Genomic DNA, 22,628 nt, shown 5'->3' on the forward strand with positions numbered 1-22,628 from the left:
ATTAAAGCCCCTTTTGTCCTTTTAAAAAATGGTATATAATATGTGTTGGTACAATAAATTAGTAAAATGCAAATTACAGTTGAACACAAACAGCAAAAATTTTTAAAATTGCTTGTGTCATTAAGTGCAAGAAGCTGTGTCTTTAAGGGGTTAATTGAATAATGTATAATAGTGTATATTCTACGGAGCAGAGACATATTCACATACATTATTATCCGAATGGATGAAATTCTGTGACTATTTGGCCGGATGCACTCAGTGTCTGATATAAAATAATTGCTTTTCACATCCAAACCCAATACGAAGTAAAGGCTCCGGAATATTTACAAAACAACCGACTATTAAACATATTTAGGGCATAATGCATCGAGTAGGATGCACATTCACAAATAATTGTTCACCTCCTTTTCATAGCAAATGATAATAACTACTATTTGCTCACTGGCAGCTATAGAAGTCAGTGGGCAAATAGTTAAAAAAAACCTTTGGAGGTGTGATGGTTTTGCCATTAAGCACAGGGCCAGCACTCACTAGCTCATTGAGCAGGGTCCTCCACCTCTCTGTTCCTGTACGTCGAGTTGTCTGGTTACAATGAAATGTCTGTTAGTCCGCCCTTTGTACAGCTCTATGGAATCTGATGGCGCTATATAAATAATAAAATAATAATAACAATAATAACTACACATCGGCAGAACCAGTCGTGGACAGGGACGAAAGTGACTTTGAGCACATTGGAAATAGATTTAATTTTGTTCCCAATGGCTGGTAATTTAATGGTGGTTTTTCTGCATATTTGCACATGGTTTTTATTACGTTTAGATTCCCTTTAACCATACCTTGCTCGATTGGATTCTCTCCACTTCTCCTGATAGGAGGCAGGAGACAGGTGTTCTCCCTAACAGTTTCAGTGACCACTGCTTATGTACTGCGTGCGCAAAATAAAGGCAACTAAATCCCATCCCAAAGTTAAAATCACCAGGTCCTTCAAAAAAATTTAATCTTGAATCCTTTCTAAATGACATCAAGAACCTCCCATGGCACAGATTAAACCTAATCCCAGATCTAGACTGTGCAGTTGAATTATTTCAGTCCAAACTCCTACACGTTTGGAATTTGCATGCCCCGCTGCCTAAGGTGAGAGTAAAAGGGGAACATATGAATTGGATCACAGCTGACCTTATTTGAATGTAGCAGTTTCTGGACTCATTGTGGTCAAAGTTCAAGCGTACTGGCTCTATGAACGATCACTATGCATATAGACAATGGCGAAATATATGCACTAAACAAACAAAATTGGCCAAAGACCAATATTTCTGTGAAAATTTGAACAATAACATTTCAAACCCTAGAAACTTTTGGAAAGTCATTAAGAACTTACAAACTCCCCCAATCCACTCCAAACTCTCCACTGTCAAAGTGGACAACCAAATCTTGCAACTTCCCTTAGAAGTAACCAATGCATTTAACAATTATTTTGTCAGATGCTCCACCACCCTGATTGCCAAGCTAATAAAGTACACACATCCTAAAACTACAAATGTGGATCAGGCCCCACTAATTTTGCAAAGACGCAATAGAGCCAAGTTCAATTTAGTGTCATTAAGAAACACCTTGATAATCTAAAAATGAAAAAACAAACAATCTGGACCTGATCAAATCCCAGCAATGCTGTTGAAGCTCAGTGCGCCGGCAATTGCAAAACCTGTCACAACCCTAATTAACAAATCCTTGGTGTCTGGATACATACCAAAACTTTGGAAGACTGTGAGAGTAGTGCCTATCTATAAAATCGGCAACATTACTTTGGTTTCTAACTCGCCCAATATCATTGCTCCCAGTATTGTCAAAAAGTTTAGAGAAATGTGTCCATACGCAACTATGTGAGTATTACCAACAATCTAACTATCTGACCCCTGATAAATCAGGTTTTCACTCCACTACAACTACCCTCTTAAACGTTTGCAATGACATCCAGACTGGCATGGAACAAGGGGACCTAACTGAAGCTATTTTCCTTGATTTTGCAAAGGCCTTTGACACAGTAGACCAGGACATTCTACTGCACAAACTAAAAAACTTAAGTATTGGTGATCGTCCGCTAACCTGGTTTCGAGCATATGTATCGGATCGATCACAATATGTGTCAATTTCTGACAGCGACTCCCTCTCCCAGTCATGTGTAGTGTTCCCCAAGGTTCCATTCTCGGCCCTTACTATTCACATTATTTATAAATGATCTCCCTATTGTCTACAAATCTTCAAATGTACACATGTACGCAGACGACACAGTAATCTATGCAAGCAAATCCAATCTACCGCAGCTTGAGGCTGTGCTCCAAGACCAGTTCACAGAGGTAGAAAAGTGGATTGCAAAAAATAAACTCTTCCTAAACATTGACAAAACTGTCACAATGATCTTTGGAACAGTACCTAAATTACAAAATTCACATCTATGCATCAAAACAAAATCAAATAGCACACTGACTTCAGTCCACGCTTTCAAATACTTGGGTATGTTGTTAGACCCCAATCTATCTTTTGGCCTCCACATAGAAAAACTTGCTTCTAAACTTGATCAAAAACTTGGTGCCCTGTACAGAAACAAATCCTGCCTAAGCCCTACAGTAAAGGAAAGGATTGTACTGCAAATGCTGATGCCAATCAATGATTATGGGGATGTAGTATATGCACCTGCACCGCAAACCCACCTTAATAAACTTAATCCATTGTATAACTCGTTCTGCCGATTTGTGCTACAATGTAATTAGGCTTTAGGCTTCCCCAAGCCTAAAGTCCTTTAAGAGATCCCTCTCCACATATCTTGTTCTGCCGATTTGTGCTACAATGTAATTACAGGACCCACCATTGTGACAGGCTAAAATAACTAAACTGTCTGTCGCTGGAATCTAGACGCACCCTTTATCTTTCCAGCCTTGTGTTTAAGAGCTTTTCTGGGAAACTCCCACCCTACCTGAACAAAATGCTCTCCCCGGGTGTTCCCACCTCCTATAACCTCAGATCCAGTACCAGCACTTTATTTAGTCTACCTCAATACAAAAAGAAAGCAGCCCGATCCTCCAGAGCACCACAATTATGGAACGACCTCCCACACACTTTCAAATCTTCCTCAAGCCTAAAGTCCTTTAAGAGATCCCTCTCCGCATATCTCAAAACAGAATGCACCTGTCATGGTTGATTATATATTTCCTACCTGTTCTATGTTAAATTTTGTATATGTTGTGTATAAATATTTGTTTTTGTATGCTATTGTACCCTATTGTATTAATACAATTTTTTGTGGACTCAGGACATACTTGACAACGAGAGAAATCTCGATGTATTCTTCCTGGTAAAATATTTTAAAAGTAAATACATAAATATAAAGCAATTTGTTGGATCAACTAGTTATTTGATATCATACACATGAAAATGGTTATCATGTGACCTAAAGAGGTCATAATAATGCAACCTTTGTCTTTTTTTTTTCTTCCTTTTTTCCCTACAGGCATCATGGGATATGTAGTTTATTTTCAGAGGTTATTTTATGTTGATCTATGTTAATTTTTATATTAAGTCTTTTATGGAGCAATAAAGTATGTTAATGTGTACTTAATAGTATTAGTAGATATACACAGGGCCGGATTAACATAGGGGCTGATGGAGCTGCAGCTCCAGGCCCAGGCCCATGGAATAGGCCCATTGATTTAAAAAAAAAAAAAAAAATTTTTTTTTTTACATTTTTTTTTTTTTCACACACTATTCTTAGGGATTCCACCTGGCTTTTATTTTATTGGCACAGCCAGTATTTGAGGCTGCCTGGCTGGTGCCAATATTACAGTGATGGTATTTTTGCTGGTATTTTTCTCAGTATAAAGAGATTACTATGCAATACCAGCACTGGCCAGTAGGGGTCACTGTGTGTGGAAACAGGCAGGGATAGGAAGTTCCAGCATATCCCTCCCTGCCTATCTATACTCCCTGATCTGTAGGGGTGCAGCTACAGAGAGTCCAGACAGCAACTCCCACCCTGCAGAGACAGCCCACAGCTCAGGGTAGTAAGGGATGGGGGAAAAGGCTGCAAGGAGACATACACTGTGACACTAAAGGGCATTGGGAGACATTATGACACAGACACATGGGCACACAGTGTCCCCATGTCTCTCAGTGTCCCCATGTCTCCCAGCCAGTGTCCCTGGTGTCTCAGTGCCCCCTAGTCTCCCAGTGCCCCCAGTCTGCCAGTGTCTCACTGTCCCCATGTCTCCTAGTGCCTCCATGTACCGATAGGCCAAGATCCCACTCATAATCTGAGGCAAACATTAGAAAAACTTAACCAATGGGCCCTCTCTAAAAATATTATTTCACAGGGAGAATACAAATACATGAATGAGAAATATCCACGAATTCCAGTATTCTATACTTTGCCCAAAATTCACAAAAATCCTCTCTTCCCACCAGGCAGACCAATAGTTAGTGGTACTGGGTCCATATTCCAACACCCAGCAGAGATACTTGATAAATTTCTCATTAAATATGTTCCATCACAGAAATCATACCTTAAAGACACAACCACCTTCCTTACAATGTTGGCAGGCATAAACATTCCGCCAGGCGACTTCTGGTTAGTAACCATGGATGTCCAATCATTATATACATCCATCGACCATGAAAGAGGGATTGAGGCAGTAGACTGGACATTAAACAAAGACCCACGATTGACCCAACAGGGGGAGACAAGACAATACATCAGGGAACTATTGACCTTCATTTTAACAGAGAACTATTTTCTATTTGGTGACAAGTATTACAAGCAGATCAAAGGGACTGCCATGGGCTCGAATGTCGCTCCAACATATGCGAATATCTATATGAACCGTATGGAGGAAACGTGTATCTATCCGCATCCTTTATTCTCCAAATGTCTGGTCTGGAAAAGATATATAGACGATGTATTCATTTGTTGGAGCGGCACGAGGGCCCAATTACAGGAATTTTTTGATTCATTAAACACACTGGATGCTAACATTAAATTCACCATGTATTGCGACATCACGACTGTTCCCTTTTTGGATGTCCAGGTCCAGAGGACAGGTAACTGCCTGCAGAGTGATTTGTATATAAAACCCACTGACCGCAACAACCTACTGACTTATTCCAGCTTTCATCCGACACATTTAAAAAATGGATTACCATATAGCCAACTACTAAGGGTAAAAAGAATAGTCTCACAGGAGGATAAGGTGATCACGGGCCTAGACTATATGGCCAAGAAATTCATAGAGAGGGGCTATCCCACACAGGTGGTTGATAACCAGCGACAGAGGGTTGATACCCTTTCCCGACAAGACACTCTATCGGGAACCAGGACCACAGAAAAAGTAGAGAGACTCACACTTGTCACACCATATACCCCACTTAATAGGGACATTAGACAAGTTATATTGAAGCATTGGCAACTTTTCGAGGGAGATACCCAACTACCCCCAATATTCCAACAACCACCACTCTTTGCTTACCAGAGGGCCCCCAATTTGAGGGACATGGTGGTGAAGTCAGACATTGGTACCTCTAAAAAACAGACTAGGTTTTTCTCAGAACCCAAGAAGGGCACCTTTCCTTGTCTTAACTGTTCACATTGTAACAGTGTCATTAAGGGGGAATACTTTGTCCACCCTAGATCAGGTAAAAAAATTTTTGTAAAAGATTACTACACATGCAATTCGGACTTTGTCGTGTATGCTCTAAAGTGTCCCTGTGGGCTCCTTTATGTGGGGGAGACCATCAGGCCAGTGAAAGAGCGGATAGGGGAGCACAAAAGGAGCATCAGGGCGGCATTATTACATAATAAAGTGGAAGCTCCGGTACCCAGACATTTTAAAATGCATGGCCACAACGTGAACCAATTGAGGTTCCAAATCCTAGACCGAATCCCACCCCTACGAAGGGGGGGAGACAGACAGAAGCTCTTACTCCAGAGAGAGACTAAATGGATCAGTATCTTAGAGACTCTGTCACCGCTAGGACTCAGTGAGGATTATGACCTTAAACATTTCTTATAATATTTATATTTCAATATCCTCACTATTGTCTGATCTGGGATTTTGTGCTCCGTACATAGGCTCCCCTTGACCAATTTTGGTCCGTGGCTCTTTCCTGCCAACAATTTGACCCTCTCAGGGTCCGCTACCTGTCGCTATTACAGGGTCCCCTACAGACAGGGTCTAGGGACACAATGGGGTCATAATAGACAGGTCGATTGCATTGTACTAGTTACCTTGTTTTAATAAATAAAAATTTTTCCCCCTCCTTTTCATTGTCTATTTAAAAAAATTTTTGAAAAATTTTTTTTGTATAATTTTCAATATTTTTCCAAATCTCCACCGGAGATCATAATAGTTATTCTTTCTCTTCCATACAGCTGGTTACCCAACTAGCTTTCTCACAACAAGATTTCGTTTTTCCCTCTTGATCTCCTGTTACAGGTGAGCATTTACATAATGATACAATGTACTATTCTGTGTTTTAAGTATATACAAGTCTGTCTATAAGATATGCATTCATTGATGCAGTACTTATGCACTATCATTGATGTACATATTAATCCATTGTTTATATGAAATTTATATCCTTATTCCCATTGGGGTTTATATATAGATCCCTACTGCCGGGTCCGATACTCATTTGTATCTATAAAAGCATTGTGGTAACAGAAACAACCTGTAATTTCGCTAGCTTAAGAATTCTATTAGATTGCTCGTTTTCAATAAAGTTGTGTGACATACGCATGACGCAATGACGCACGTATGCGTCGGAATGCGGAAGTAGGACCGGGGACTTAATGCGGCAGGGTTTGCCGCCTAATCTGAGGATATTTAAACCCTGATGTTTTCCTTTTGACAGCACGGACACTGGGGCCACCGAAGGGACGCATATGTCCCGAGCGCGCAGCCCATTTACCAGGAAAGCTCACAAGGAAAGCCCTCCTAGAAACTACAGTCCATCTCCAAAGGAGCCTTATACTACCGATTGACTTCATTTGACTACAAAGAGATCTGACCAACCACCAGCAGATACAGAGTGGTGATCACTCTTTCTAACATCAGGATATCGTTCTATCCATCCCTTCCATCCAGACCATCTCTCACAGACTACAGCACCTTCCTTCAGATATAAAGAAACAGACGACATTGGTGAGACCTACCCACAGATAGTGGGCACACATATAGTGCACTATATACTGGACTGCCACTTACTAGGACTTTCATATTTGATATACATTTTTTCATCTTATTTATGTTTTGCATTTTTCCTTTTGTTCTCAGTATTTTTCCATTTTTCTATTTTTTCTATTTTTGCAGTCTTTTCATATTTTATTCTTTTCTTTTTTTGCCTTTTTTCATTTTTTCCTTTATCTTTTTTTCATTTTTTCATTTTTTTCACTTTTTTCATTTTTTCACTTTTTCATCTTTTTTGAACTATTCAGTATGCATAGGAAGACACTGTGTCTAGATAGATATTGTACAAAGTTTGTGTATATAAGATGAATTATGTGCCAATCTGATGAAATACCATTATCTTTATGAATTATACTTATATGCTTTACATTAAATACTGTGAAATTAAGCATAGGTTTAACATTTATTTGTACTATTGATTGAGTGCGGTATTCATATTTTGTTTATGATAGTGCCTCCATGTATCCCAGTGTCTCAATGTCCCCATGTCTCCAAGCTAGTGTCCCTAGTGTCTGTGGCCCTGGTGTCTCAGTGTCCCTATGTCTCCCAGTGCCCCTATGTCTCAATGTCCCCATGTCCCCCAGCCAGTGTCTCTAGTGTCTGTGTCCCTGGTGTCTGTGTCCCCATGTTTTCAAGTGTCCCCTATTTTCCCAGTGTCCCCATGTGTCCCAGCCAGAGTCCCCTAGTCTCCCAGTGTCACTGGTGTCTCCGTGTCCCTAGGTCTCCCCGTGTCCCCAGGTCTCCCCATCTTCCTAGTGACATGGGGACCCTGGGATACATGGGGGCACAGGGACACATGGGGCATTGAGACACTGTGATACATAGGATAACTGGGAGACCTGGGGACACTATACTAGGGGACACTGGGAGACATGGGGCACTTACACACTGATACATAGGAACACTGAGACCTGGAGTAATCGACACATGGGGGCACTGGGAGGAATCCATCTATACAGTAGAATCAAACTAAGTAGTTTTTTTGGTGATTTTACAGCATTTTCTCTTATGTCACTCCTTGTGATTTACATCATGTGATGTCACCCATACATATTTAATTATGCAAATTAGCAAGGCTGGTATGTTTTTTTTTCCAAGAAAGGTGGCAACCCTAACTACTTTTCACATACTCTTACTTAAGTATGGAAACTTAAGAGGGATATATGGGAACAAAACTTGTGTGGACTGGCTGACAATGAATATAGTTAAAGGGACACTATAGTCACCAGAACAACTACAGTTACTCCTTAGATGGCTGTTAGAGATCCTTCCTGGGTCATGGCTGCCTAAAATGCATCCAAACATTCAGTGTCTCCTCCGTCTGCATGCAGACACTGAACTTTCCTCATAGAGATTCATTGATTCAATTCATCTCTATGAGGAGATGCTGATTGGCCAGGGCTGTGTTTGAATCATGCTGGCTCTGCCCCTGGTCTGCCTCTTTGCCAGTCTCAGCCAATCCTATGGGGAAGCACTGTGATTGGATCAGGCCACCACTTCTAATGATGTCAGCAGACTGCTTGTTTTTCTGAGTCTAACAGCATGCAGAGTTACAGCTTCAGGCTTGAAAACAGTAAGATTGTTCTATATTTATGGAGGCATGAGGGGCACAGGGGGGCCAGATGGTGGTGTTAACTCTATAGGGTCATGAATTAATGTTTGTGTTCCTAAGCCTATAGTGATCCTTTAAGGTAATGCTGACTTTGGTCTCTCTAACACTGTGGCATGTCCCCTATCTTCTACACTCACTACATACAGCTTTTCTCTGTCCCAGACTATATACCAGGAGCTTCTGCCTGCTAGTAAGAAGGTAAGGAGACAAGTGGACCAGCGAGTGCTAGGGGACAGTCCTTAAAAAGCGTTGTGCGGGTGCATCATTAGATGCATTTATGCCAAGCTCAGGGTGCAGTATGCATAGTATGCCCTTAGTTGACCAGCTGCATGATTGGCAGGCAGCCTGACATGCATTCATGCCAGGCTGGCCTTCTAATTCTTTGGGCAGACATATCCTCTTTTTGGGCATGTTCGGCCCTTTTAGCAGGTTACGTGATTTGTGTCAGTGGCCCACCCTTTTACCGTGCCCATTGACTTCCTGCTTGACTGGACACTGCTGTTAGGGGTTATGGATTTACTTGAAAGATGAAAACATAAATTAGTGAGAGATTACCCTAGGGTATGTGTTTTCTTATAGCTGCTGTTTTCTTTCTCTCCAGCACCATCTCCATCAGATACATGATGCTTGGGAGTGTTTTAGTGTTTTTGGTCGATATGATTCTGTAATTAGGCCCGTCATAATTGTCAGCACCAGGCCCACTGGGCTCTTAATCTGGCCCTGGATATACATGTATAAAACGATTTGTTTTTTAAATGGTTTGGTTTCACAACTAATTTGCTTTTGTTTCATTTTGTATGGTATATTACAATAAATATTTGTTTTTACCTTCAAAATTTTATATTTTTTTTTATCCTCTTAAAGGAGCCTCGCCAGGGACCCTCACAACATCTACACCTACTCATATATATCCTTGGTGGGGATCATTCCACCTAAGCTGATATCATTGAGCATAAGGTGCTCTTAAAATTGTGAGTAATTTTCATACTTTTCTACACACTTTTTTATTGGTTTAAACAGTGAGCACTATATCCTGTTTTTATTCTTTCATATGCCGCTCCCACTGTGAACACTCTAAGAGAAAAATTCCAGTTTCATCCCTGAGTGGGAATTGCACCACTCAGAGCCTTATCTAAGAGCTGATTAGAGGCTCTATCCTTGTGAGTGTATTCTTTTTCTGCACATTATTGATATATTGAACATACTAGGTTGCACTATTGGTTTTTCTTTTCTGCTTTTATTTTACATTAGATGTCAGTAACAGAACTCCCTACCTCAATCAAAACCTAATTTATTTGAACGCCAAGGAGGACTTTTGACTGAACTACACTAAAGCATCACCTCCTTATAGAAAAAAAGACCATTGTTTAATTCCTCTGGAACTTTTTAAGTATATCTAAGTTATTGTTGTAGTCGGGGACAAAAGCCGTATACATGATAAGTTAGATATATGAGCAAGTCGGTTGTAGTGTGCCGAAACCGACGTATCGGGTAGGCCTGTAATAAAAGAGGGCCCACCTGTAATAGTAATATGTATAAGGGGAGAGGTGGGAGGGATGAACCAGGCAGCATCAGCCCTGTGGTGTAGGGGGCTTGAGTTTAAATAGCCGGGTAACCCCTCCCACAACTTCAGGCTACGCCTTCCAATTTGTAGTCGGGGACAAAAGCCGTATACATGATAAGTTAGATATATGAGCAAGTCGGTTGTAGTGTGCCGAAACCGACGTATCGGGTAGGCCTGTAATAAAAGAGGGCAAAAAGTTGAATAAGATACCTTATTACACATCTTTACGTTGCAAGATTCATAACGGCTTGCCCTACTCAAATCTAGCTCTGGTTGTGGTATGTATCTAGTATTATACTGTGGATTTCCAGCGTCCTAATGTTTATGGTGTGAGCAGGGACATTTTTCTGGAAGCAGCTGATGCTGCCCTGATTCTGGAGGAATGTCCCGAAAAGGCATTGGGGTTGAGTCCCCACCTAGTTAAGAGGGTTCTGAGGTACATTATGAATGTGAGTGGTTTGCCCTGCAGTTAAATAGGGGCATATTGAGATTTGGTCCTGTGAGTGATAACCTGTAAAGGTCTGACATTTTGACCGGCACCTTATTGCCCGTAGGATTGTCCCTACGTATTACATATGGCAAGAGGATGTGAACTGTTTGGTACTAGGATGGGCACTTAAGACATGGTGTAGCCAGCCAGGTAAGTTTTGTAGTGTTAAGAGAGATTTTATAAATTGTGTGGGCAAAAAGGAGAGGAGTGTCGCAATGGTGACTAGTGAACGAATATCGGTTTTATGGTAATCAGTGGTAAACTTGTTGTAAAGGTGAAATCTCTATAGTATGCTTGTGATGTATAATCAGAGAGGGCAGCTCAATCCAGAAATCTGCCAAATGCCATGAGGCGAGTTAGTGCAGTATTAAGCCATGGAATGTGGGTATAGCCAGCTGCTTTATTGTCAGAAAATCACTTGACTTCCCCTATCCGATCATACCTCCCCAGGCCTTGTAGGCGGCCACTATGGGGCAGATTCCAAAGAAATGTTGAAGAGGAATAGAAATTCTTTTTTTTTTTTTTTTTTTTTTTTTTAAGAGTCTCAACTGGCCAGGCAACTCAGAACCAAAAGTCACCAAATTGGCTGTGAAATCAGTGTGTGCGGACGCATTGGTCCATGTAACTGGGAAATTATGAGAAATGGCGGGAATAACCTGGCCCCCAATCCAATGTGGTATGAACCTGAGCCATATGTGTAGGTCTGCTTACAACTAGTGCCAGAATGCAACTGTCGGTGGGAAGAAGACTCAGCGGTCGGGAAATAAATGTGCAGAATAATTCTCATGGCAAACCTCAATGTGCCCAGTAGGACTGTAGATCCATTCTCCCCCCACCCTCCCCGCTTGTTCTTCAGAAGGAAAGGTTCCCAGGACTCCGATGCGCTGTACCTTCTCTGTAGGTGGACATGTTCTGTAGCTTATTAGTGTCAAGATGAATGCCTAAGAAGGTCAGTTTGTGAAAGTGGAACCCATAGTGAGGAAAAGTGCCATCGTCTTGTGAATACTAACCAGAGCGGAGTGAGGGCGTTCTATCATGAGGAAGTTATCTAAGATAACCGGTGACTGCAGGACATTCGCTAATATTGAGTGTTAGTCAACATAGTGTGTTAGAAAATAAGATAAACAGCTTGGGGTTACTCTTTGCTCTAAAAGTTACACGTGTGGGAAATTCATAACAATCCCTCCATAAAATGCCATGAACATGCCCTTGGGATGGCTGAATAGGTAGAAGCTTGGAGGCATAGGAAATGTCTGTCTTGCCCACCCAAGCTCTGGTCAACCCCTTTGGCATAGTGCTGGGAGAATTCCTTAGAGGAAATCAATGAGTTGAGGCTAGGGGTGGGTAATTAATATGGTTGAATACCTTCTTAAGCAACGTGATTGAGTTGCGGGGTCTATTAATGCAGACAGAAGGTTTTGACACTCGTGAATACCGGACAGGAGTGTGACCAGACCTGTGTGGAACTGGTGTGTGGAAACCTTGATGTAGAAGTCGACTGAGTGACAGAAAGGCTGTGCTTAGAGGTAAAACTCCAGGTTGTCGATGCAAACCTTCTCTATGGTGAGGAGAAGTAGAGCCACTTACATCACAAAAGTCTGAAGGCTAGGATGAATTCTGGGATAGTGAGTTTCTGATTGAGTCTGGGATTCTGGTGTATAGAACGACGTACAGATCATCGTAGTAGTAAGACTTGTACTCTAAGACATCGTGGGAGGCAATCAGTAAGGAGACTAAATTAACCTTTCCAGATGTCTTTGCGTATGGTCAGGGACACAAAGTATGAGACACAATTGTCTGATCTGGGATTTTGTGCTCCGTACATAGGCTCCCCTTGACCAATTTTGGTCCGTGGCTCTTTCCTGCCAACAATTTGACCCTCTCAGGGTCCGCTACCTGTCGCTATTACAGGGTCCCCTACAGACAGGGTCTAGGGACACAATGGGGTCATAATAGACAGGTCGATTGCATTGTACTAGTTACCTTGTTTTAATAAATAAAAATTTTTCCCCCTCCTTTTCATTGTCTATTTAAAAAATTTTTTGAAAAATTTTTTTTGTATAATTTTCAATATTTTTCCAAATCTCCACCGGAGATCATAATAGTTATTCTTTCTCTTCCATACAGCTGGTTACCCAACTAGCTTTCTCACAACAAGATTTCGTTTTTCCCTCTTGATCTCCTGTTACAGGTGAGCATTTACATAATGATACAATGTACTATTCTGTGTTTTAAGTATATACAAGTCTGTCTATAAGATATGCATTCATTGATGCAGTACTTATGCACTATCATTGATGTACATATTAATCCATTGTTTATATGAAATTTATATCCTTATTCCCATTGGGGTTTATATATAGATCCCTACTGCCGGGTCCGATACTCATTTGTATCTATAAAAGCATTGTGGTAACAGAAACAACCTGTAATTTCGCTAGCTTAAGAATTCTATTAGATTGCTCGTTTTCAATAAAGTTGTGTGACATACGCATGACGCAATGACGCACGTATGCGTCGGAATGCGGAAGTAGGACCGGGGACTTAATGCGGCAGGGTTTGCCGCCTAATCTGAGGATATTTAAACCCTGATGTTTTCCTTTTGACAGCACGGACACTGGGGCCACCGAAGGGACGCATATGTCCCGAGCGCGCAGCCCATTTACCAGGAAAGCTCACAAGGAAAGCCCTCCTAGAAACTACAGTCCATCTCCAAAGGAGCCTTATACTACCGATTGACTTCATTTGACTACAAAGAGATCTGACCAACCACCAGCAGATACAGAGTGGTGATCACTCTTTCTAACATCAGGATATCGTTCTATCCATCCCTTCCATCCAGACCATCTCTCACAGACTACAGCACCTTCCTTCAGATATAAAGAAACAGACGACATTGGTGAGACCTACCCACAGATAGTGGGCACACATATAGTGCACTATATACTGGACTGCCACTTACTAGGACTTTCATATTTGATATACATTTTTTCATCTTATTTATGTTTTGCATTTTTCCTTTTGTTCTCAGTATTTTTCCATTTTTCTATTTTTTCTATTTTTGCAGTCTTTTCATATTTTATTCTTTTCTTTTTTTGCCTTTTTTCATTTTTTCCTTTATCTTTTTTTCATTTTTTCATTTTTTTCACTTTTTTCATTTTTTCACTTTTTCATCTTTTTTGAACTATTCAGTATGCATAGGAAGACACTGTGTCTAGATAGATATTGTACAAAGTTTGTGTATATAAGATGAATTATGTGCCAATCTGATGAAATACCATTATCTTTATGAATTATACTTATATGCTTTACATTAAATACTGTGAAATTAAGCATAGGTTTAACATTTATTTGTACTATTGATTGAGTGCGGTATTCATATTTTGTTTATGATAGTGCCTCCATGTATCCCAGTGTCTCAATGTCCCCATGTCTCCAAGCTAGTGTCCCTAGTGTCTGTGGCCCTGGTGTCTCAGTGTCCCTATGTCTCCCAGTGCCCCTATGTCTCAATGTCCCCATGTCCCCCAGCCAGTGTCTCTAGTGTCTGTGTCCCTGGTGTCTGTGTCCCCATGTTTTCAAGTGTCCCCTATTTTCCCAGTGTCCCCATGTGTCCCAGCCAGAGTCCCCTAGTCTCCCAGTGTCACTGGTGTCTCCGTGTCCCTAGGTCTCCCCGTGTCCCCAGGTCTCCCCATCTTCCTAGTGACATGGGGACCCTGGGATACATGGGGGCACAGGGACACATGGGGCATTGAGACACTGTGATACATAGGATAACTGGGAGACCTGGGGACACTATACTAGGGGACACTGGGAGACATGGGGCACTTACACACTGATACATAGGAACACTGAGACCTGGAGTAATCGACACATGGGGGCACTGGGAGGAATCCATCTATACAGTAGAATCAAACTAAGTAGTTTTTTTGGTGATTTTACAGCATTTTCTCTTATGTCACTCCTTGTGATTTACATCATGTGATGTCACCCATACATATTTAATTATGCAAATTAGCAAGGCTGGTATGTTTTTTTTTCCAAGAAAGGTGGCAACCCTAACTACTTTTCACATACTCTTACTTAAGTATGGAAACTTAAGAGGGATATATGGGAACAAAACTTGTGTGGACTGGCTGACAATGAATATAGTTAAAGGGACACTATAGTCACCAGAACAACTACAGTTACTCCTTAGATGGCTGTTAGAGATCCTTCCTGGGTCATGGCTGCCTAAAATGCATCCAAACATTCAGTGTCTCCTCCGTCTGCATGCAGACACTGAACTTTCCTCATAGAGATTCATTGATTCAATTCATCTCTATGAGGAGATGCTGATTGGCCAGGGCTGTGTTTGAATCATGCTGGCTCTGCCCCTGGTCTGCCTCTTTGCCAGTCTCAGCCAATCCTATGGGGAAGCACTGTGATTGGATCAGGCCACCACTTCTAATGATGTCAGCAGACTGCTTGTTTTTCTGAGTCTAACAGCATGCAGAGTTACAGCTTCAGGCTTGAAAACAGTAAGATTGTTCTATATTTATGGAGGCATGAGGGGCACAGGGGGGCCAGATGGTGGTGTTAACTCTATAGGGTCATGAATTAATGTTTGTGTTCCTAAGCCTATAGTGATCCTTTAAGGTAATGCTGACTTTGGTCTCTCTAACACTGTGGCATGTCCCCTATCTTCTACACTCACTACATACAGCTTTTCTCTGTCCCAGACTATATACCAGGAGCTTCTGCCTGCTAGTAAGAAGGTAAGGAGACAAGTGGACCAGCGAGTGCTAGGGGACAGTCCTTAAAAAGCGTTGTGCGGGTGCATCATTAGATGCATTTATGCCAAGCTCAGGGTGCAGTATGCATAGTATGCCCTTAGTTGACCAGCTGCATGATTGGCAGGCAGCCTGACATGCATTCATGCCAGGCTGGCCTTCTAATTCTTTGGGCAGACATATCCTCTTTTTGGGCATGTTCGGCCCTTTTAGCAGGTTACGTGATTTGTGTCAGTGGCCCACCCTTTTACCGTGCCCATTGACTTCCTGCTTGACTGGACACTGCTGTTAGGGGTTATGGATTTACTTGAAAGATGAAAACATAAATTAGTGAGAGATTACCCTAGGGTATGTGTTTTCTTATAGCTGCTGTTTTCTTTCTCTCCAGCACCATCTCCATCAGATACATGATGCTTGGGAGTGTTTTAGTGTTTTTGGTCGATATGATTCTGTAATTAGGCCCGTCATAATTGTCAGCACCAGGCCCACTGGGCTCTTAATCTGGCCCTGGATATACATGTATAAAACGATTTGTTTTTTAAATGGTTTGGTTTCACAACTAATTTGCTTTTGTTTCATTTTGTATGGTATATTACAATAAATATTTGTTTTTACCTTCAAAATTTTATATTTTTTTTTATCCTCTTAAAGGAGCCTCGCCAGGGACCCTCACAACATCTACACCTACTCATATATATCCTTGGTGGGGATCATTCCACCTAAGCTGATATCATTGAGCATAAGGTGCTCTTAAAATTGTGAGTAATTTTCATACTTTTCTACACACTTTTTTATTGGTTTAAACAGTGAGCACTATATCCTGTTTTTATTCTTTCATATGCCGCTCCCACTGTGAACACTCTAAGAGAAAAATTCCAGTTTCATCCCTGAGTGGGAATTGCACCACTCAGAGCCTTATCTAAGAGCTGATTAGAGGCTCTATCCTTGTGAGTGTATTCTTTTTCTGCACATTATTGATATATTGAACATACTAGGTTGCACTATTGGTTTTTCTTTTCTGCTTTTATTTTACATTAGATGTCAGTAACAGAACTCCCTACCTCAATCAAAACCTAATTTATTTGAACGCCAAGGAGGACTTTTGACTGAACTACACTAAAGCATCACCTCCTTATAGAAAAAAAGACCATTGTTTAATTCCTCTGGAACTTTTTAAGTATATCTAAGTTATTGTTGTAGTCGGGGACAAAAGCCGTATACATGATAAGTTAGATATATGAGCAAGTCGGTTGTAGTGTGCCGAAACCGACGTATCGGGTAGGCCTGTAATAAAAGAGGGCCCACCTGTAATAGTAATATGTATAAGGGGAGAGGTGGGAGGGATGAACCAGGCAGCATCAGCCCTGTGGTGTAGGGGGCTTGAGTTTAAATAGCCGGGTAACCCCTCCCACAACTTCAGGCTACGCCTTCCAATTTGTAGTCGGGGACAAAAGCCGTATACATGATAAGTTAGATATATGAGCAAGTCGGTTGTAGTGTGCCGAAACCGACGTATCGGGTAGGCCTGTAATAAAAGAGGGCAAAAAGTTGAATAAGATACCTTATTACACATCTTTACGTTGCAAGATTCATAACGGCTTGCCCTACTCAAATCTAGCTCTGGTTGTGGTATGTATCTAGTATTATACTGTGGATTTCCAGCGTCCTAATGTTTATGGTGTGAGCAGGGACATTTTTCTGGAAGCAGCTGATGCTGCCCTGATTCTGGAGGAATGTCCCGAAAAGGCATTGGGGTTGAGTCCCCACCTAGTTAAGAGGGTTCTGAGGTACATTATGAATGTGAGTGGTTTGCCCTGCAGTTAAATAGGGGCATATTGAGATTTGGTCCTGTGAGTGATAACCTGTAAAGGTCTGACATTTTGACCGGCACCTTATTGCCCGTAGGATTGTCCCTACGTATTACATATGGCAAGAGGATGTGAACTGTTTGGTACTAGGATGGGCACTTAAGACATGGTGTAGCCAGCCAGGTAAGTTTTGTAGTGTTAAGAGAGATTTTATAAATTGTGTGGGCAAAAAGGAGAGGAGTGTCGCAATGGTGACTAGTGAACGAATATCGGTTTTATGGTAATCAGTGGTAAACTTGTTGTAAAGGTGAAATCTCTATAGTATGCTTGTGATGTATAATCAGAGAGGGCAGCTCAATCCAGAAATCTGCCAAATGCCATGAGGCGAGTTAGTGCAGTATTAAGCCATGGAATGTGGGTATAGCCAGCTGCTTTATTGTCAGAAAATCACTTGACTTCCCCTATCCGATCATACCTCCCCAGGCCTTGTAGGCGGCCACTATGGGGCAGATTCCAAAGAAATGTTGAAGAGGAATAGAAATTCTTTTTTTTTTTTTTTTTTTTTTTTTTAAGAGTCTCAACTGGCCAGGCAACTCAGAACCAAAAGTCACCAAATTGGCTGTGAAATCAGTGTGTGCGGACGCATTGGTCCATGTAACTGGGAAATTATGAGAAATGGCGGGAATAACCTGGCCCCCAATCCAATGTGGTATGAACCTGAGCCATATGTGTAGGTCTGCTTACAACTAGTGCCAGAATGCAACTGTCGGTGGGAAGAAGACTCAGCGGTCGGGAAATAAATGTGCAGAATAATTCTCATGGCAAACCTCAATGTGCCCAGTAGGACTGTAGATCCATTCTCCCCCCACCCTCCCCGCTTGTTCTTCAGAAGGAAAGGTTCCCAGGACTCCGATGCGCTGTACCTTCTCTGTAGGTGGACATGTTCTGTAGCTTATTAGTGTCAAGATGAATGCCTAAGAAGGTCAGTTTGTGAAAGTGGAACCCATAGTGAGGAAAAGTGCCATCGTCTTGTGAATACTAACCAGAGCGGAGTGAGGGCGTTCTATCATGAGGAAGTTATCTAAGATAACCGGTGACTGCAGGACATTCGCTAATATTGAGTGTTAGTCAACATAGTGTGTTAGAAAATAAGATAAACAGCTTGGGGTTACTCTTTGCTCTAAAAGTTACACGTGTGGGAAATTCATAACAATCCCTCCATAAAATGCCATGAACATGCCCTTGGGATGGCTGAATAGGTAGAAGCTTGGAGGCATAGGAAATGTCTGTCTTGCCCACCCAAGCTCTGGTCAACCCCTTTGGCATAGTGCTGGGAGAATTCCTTAGAGGAAATCAATGAGTTGAGGCTAGGGGTGGGTAATTAATATGGTTGAATACCTTCTTAAGCAACGTGATTGAGTTGCGGGGTCTATTAATGCAGACAGAAGGTTTTGACACTCGTGAATACCGGACAGGAGTGTGACCAGACCTGTGTGGAACTGGTGTGTGGAAACCTTGATGTAGAAGTCGACTGAGTGACAGAAAGGCTGTGCTTAGAGGTAAAACTCCAGGTTGTCGATGCAAACCTTCTCTATGGTGAGGAGAAGTAGAGCCACTTACATCACAAAAGTCTGAAGGCTAGGATGAATTCTGGGATAGTGAGTTTCTGATTGAGTCTGGGATTCTGGTGTATAGAACGACGTACAGATCATCGTAGTAGTAAGACTTGTACTCTAAGACATCGTGGGAGGCAATCAGTAAGGAGACTAAATTAACCTTTCCAGATGTCTTTGCGTATGGTCAGGGACACAAAGTATGAGGGAGTAATAATGTAAACCGATGTGCTAAGGGAGGGATTTGAAAGGATAACATAACCATGAGAGGGATTTGGGAGTCCTGTGGCTGGGATGTGCATCAGTGCCTGTGGAGATTCCAGTCTCTGTAGTCCATCGTTGATGTTATGTATGGAGGCAAGTAGAGTGGATATCAACGGTTTGACTTCATGTGATTTGGACTAGTGGGCAGGGGCCACTGAAAGGTGTGGCAAGAACGTTGGCCTCTTGGGGACTGTAAAAAGAGTCAATATAAGAGGCCATGCTGGGTGAGGCCCTAACTCGTAACCTGGAGAGGTTGATGTGAGGCGTTAGCTATGTGTTGGGCCGAGGGGCGTGTACCTCCATATGCGGATGAAGATGGGTGTTGGCCTCACGGAACTGATAATGATGAGGCTAGTTACTGGCATAGCTGGGTACCAGGCCGATAGCTGACATAGTGGATCCGAGAATGGGACAGGTAATGGGTAGTAGCAAGGTGGGTAAACATACCTTGCTTGGGGTAGAATGTGGTTTCCTTGCCAGAGGAATGAGATATTGGAGAACCTAAAGGGAAATGATGGTGGGAGGCAAGTTGGAACTGGAATTGGGCTTGACTTACTGTGAACGAAATACGCCTGTAGAGGACATAGTCCGATCGGCGTGGGAGTCTGACCGCATGTGGCTGGAACAGCGTGATGGGAGTTGTTGGAGCAGGGAGAACTTGTCCAATCGGCTTGGGAGACTTTGACCGCATGTGGCTGGAACAGCGTGATGGGAGTTGTTGGACCAGGGAGAACTTGGTCCAATCATCGTGGGAGTCTCTTACTGCATGTGGCTGGAACAGCATGATGGGAGTTGTTGGAGCAGAGAGAACTTGGTCCGATCGTCCTGGGAGTCTCTGACCGCATGCGGCTGGAACAGCGTGATGGGAGTTGTTGGAGCAGGGAGAACTTGGACCAATCAGCGTGGGAGTCTCTGACCGCATGTGGCTGGAACAGCAGGATGGGAGTTGTTGGAGCAGGGAAAAACTTGGTCCGATCGGCATGGGAGCCACAGTAGGCCCAGACCAGCTTGTTTGGAGTTTTAGGCAGTCTGTGTTGATGACCTTTGAACCGGAAGTAGTCATGAACCAGGCAGCATCAGCCCTGTGGTGTAGGGGGCTTGAGTTTAAATAGCCGGGTAACCCCTCCCACAACTTCAGGCTACGCCTTCCAATCTATCACTATTTGGTTTTACTGTGTGTGTGTGTGTGTGTGTGTGTGTGTGTATATATATATATATATTTGTTGGTAGTGGCACAGGAAACCCAAATAAATATTTAGTTCTTTATTCTTGCTATTTGATCATTCTGGCTTTAAAAGTTTTTCTTTCTTGGGTATTTGTAAAACCCCCTTTCAGTACTTTGATGTTTAGGTCCTTCATTGAGTGGTCAGGCTAGGTAAAGTGGTGTCCCACAGGCAGGGCCGGTGCAAGGAATTTTGGGTACATAGGCAAAGATGCATTTTTCTGCCCTCCCTATCCCCCCCCCAAAAAAAATAACATCTTCACCTATGTGCCTCTTAACCAGCCCCTCTCCCCTCCCAGTCCATTAGTGGTCCCCTCCCTTCCCTGTCCCTTAGTGTTCTTCTCTGACAGACACACACTGATTGACACTCATTGACAGACACACTGATAGAAACACACAGACTCAATGACAAACATACTCTCACTGATTTGACAGACACTCGCAAACACACACTGACAGACACACACTCATACACTCACATGCACATACATACACTCACATGCACACACACGCACACACACTCATACAATCACTCACAGACACACACTCACAGATTCTTCTTTGTTGTGTTTTATGGAGTGTCTGTGCATATTCATTCTGCCATTTAATTGCTGGGTGGTCTCCACAATGTAGCATCCTAGGTGGCATTTGGTGCATTGAATCATGTATACCACATTGCTGGATGTGTAGGAGTATGACCCTTTAATGCTGTAGGTTTTATTGTTGTGCCAGCTGTGTTGTCTGTGCATATGTGCTGACACAGTTTGCAGCGAGGTTTTTTTGCATTGACTGGTCCCGTTTTCTTTATTCTTACCATCAGTGGGAAGCTTTCTGTTGATTAATTTTTGTTGGAGGTTTGGTGGTTGTCTGAAGCCAAAAGGGGTTTCAGAGAAACTGTTTTTCAGAGTCTCATCTTCTGTTAACATTGGTTGTAGGTCTTTGATGATTTTCTTTGATGAAGTTGTAGGTGACCACAAGTGTACAGTAGCAGGCGCGTACGTGGAGTTCTTACAGCAGAATTGAATTGTTTGGTAATAGTCTTTGGTTTGTAGCCTTTCTGTCTCATAGATTGGGAGAGTACATTTAGATGGGAATTACGGTCATTAGGATCAGAGCATATGCGATGGTACCTAGTGGCTTGGCTGTAGATGATGCCTTGTTTAATATGGGAGGGGTGGAAGCTGGAGCTGTTAAGGTAACTGCACCTGTCTGTGGGTTTTCTGTAAACCGAGGTGTGGATTGTGCCATTGTTACATGTCACAATGGTGTCCAGAAAATTCAAAGATCTAGTGGAATATTCCATTTTTAGTTTGCTTGATGGATGGAATGTGTTAAAAGAGTCATGCAAATACGATGAGTCAGCACTAGACACATGAGAGATACTCAACCACACACGTACCTCCACTCACACAAGAGCCTGACATCTCCACTAAGGGGACATAACGAATACCCTCTGGAATCGCAGAGCCATTATGTTACACTTCCGTTTTGTTATTAAACACTCTATGTTACTTTTACAAAAAAACGACAGAATGTCACTGTACGGCACTCCAATTGGTACTATAATGTATAACTACACAAAGACCTTAAGTATGTACAATGCTACATCTGATGCACTTATGAACATTGGCCTCTGCATAAGCCTTGAAAAATGCATTTGTTTTACTTTCTGTCAACGCAAAAAAAAAGTAAAAAAAAAAAAGTCATGCATATACATCCATACTTGTTTAAATTTATACTTTGCGCAAATCCGTTTTTTCTTGTTTTCAACCCTTCTTCCATTGCTCCATGATCTCGTTCTGACACTTGACTTGACACTTGGTCCCCAATGAAGGCACTTTTTCAGTGGTGTGCAGGGGTTATCATGGGCACTCTGACTGGTATGCAGCTACGCAGCCCCATACACTGCAAACTGTGATGTACTGTATATTCTGACACCTTTCCTTTCCAAGACCAGCATTACGTTTTTCAGGAATTTGAGCTACAGTAACTATTTTGTGTGATTGGACCAGACGAGCTAGCTTTCGCTTCCCATGTGCATCAATAAGTCTTGG

Source organism: Pelobates fuscus, chromosome 2 (genome assembly GCF_036172605.1).
Source record: "Pelobates fuscus isolate aPelFus1 chromosome 2, aPelFus1.pri, whole genome shotgun sequence".
NCBI classification, from domain to species: domain Eukaryota; kingdom Metazoa; phylum Chordata; class Amphibia; order Anura; family Pelobatidae; genus Pelobates; species Pelobates fuscus.